Raw genomic sequence first — 1,207 nt, forward strand, 5'->3', positions numbered from 1 at the left:
TGACATATTCAGGACTTAGTTATTCAATAGCAATGGGGGTAGGTGGGGGAAAAGGCAACCATTAATGGGGAAACTGAAGGAAAAGATAAAGAAGCCACTCCATTTTTTGTCTGGGCTCTATCGACCCATGAGGCTACATGTCTGAGTCATTTCCTCAGTGTTTGTGACAGCTCTCTCCTCTGTTTTTAGAAGAAGGAAGTGGAAATATTTTACTACCTTTTCATATACAGAGATTCATTTCATGCTCAAGGCCCCATGGCTACTTAACTGGTAAAAGCAGGTTTAGCACGGGGCATTTCGTTTCCCACTCCTATGATAGACCACCCCTTCCTTTTATCAGAAATAGAAGTTAAGAATAAACTGTAATCATCATCCAGACTCAAGCCAGGGCAGCGGCGACTATTTAAATTTATTAAAAAATCATTTATCTCTCATCCACTGTGTGGGCAGTTAACAAGAGCACTCTATTCCCCCAAATCGTACAAGATCGAGGATATCCAGTTTACACTTGAGGAACCTGAGGTCAGACTTATTTGACCTTGGTAGACATAATGGTAGACAGTGGAGCTGAGACAAAATCAATCTCCTTCTATCTACCCAGTGGCTCATTAAAGATCTTCTTGTAAACGACACCTAAGCTTACAAGGCCACTGATGTTCTCACTTTCATAATCATCATCCCGTAAAATGGAAGGTAATAGTTGCCATACCAGAAAAGTACACAGGCGAGTGAAGCGGAACAAACAATCTTTAAGGTAGCCTTTTCGTTTAGCAAAGTTCAAACAGCTACAAGGCCACTGTTCGCTCCGGTCGAGCCAACACACGTGCACCCTACGCATGCGCCCAAACGAGACCCACCCACCCCCTCCGGCTGGACCTCTCTTGCCGAGTCACCAACCAGACATCTTAAATGCCCGCCCTTAAAGCTAAATCGTCTCCCAATCGGGAGGCCGGAGTCATCAGGCTCGTCATTTATTTTGCATAGACCCTCCTCTCCCCGCCTCACGTCAGGAGCCCCCCTAGTCTGAGGCAACGATTGTCACCTAAGCGCTTCGTCCTGGCACCTGATTGGCTCTTGGTCCAGCTCCGCCTTCGTCTCCTCCCGCCGCCGCTTCTCCGCGCTCCTACAGCCGCGGGCGGAGCTAAGTACGCAAGCGCAGGCGCTGCCTCTCTCTTCTGGTGGCCCGCCCTCCCTCCTCCCCCTCCCT

Source organism: Trichechus manatus, unplaced genomic scaffold (genome assembly GCF_000243295.1).
Source record: "Trichechus manatus latirostris isolate Lorelei unplaced genomic scaffold, TriManLat1.0 scaffold00084, whole genome shotgun sequence".
Lineage (NCBI taxonomy): Eukaryota > Metazoa > Chordata > Mammalia > Sirenia > Trichechidae > Trichechus > Trichechus manatus.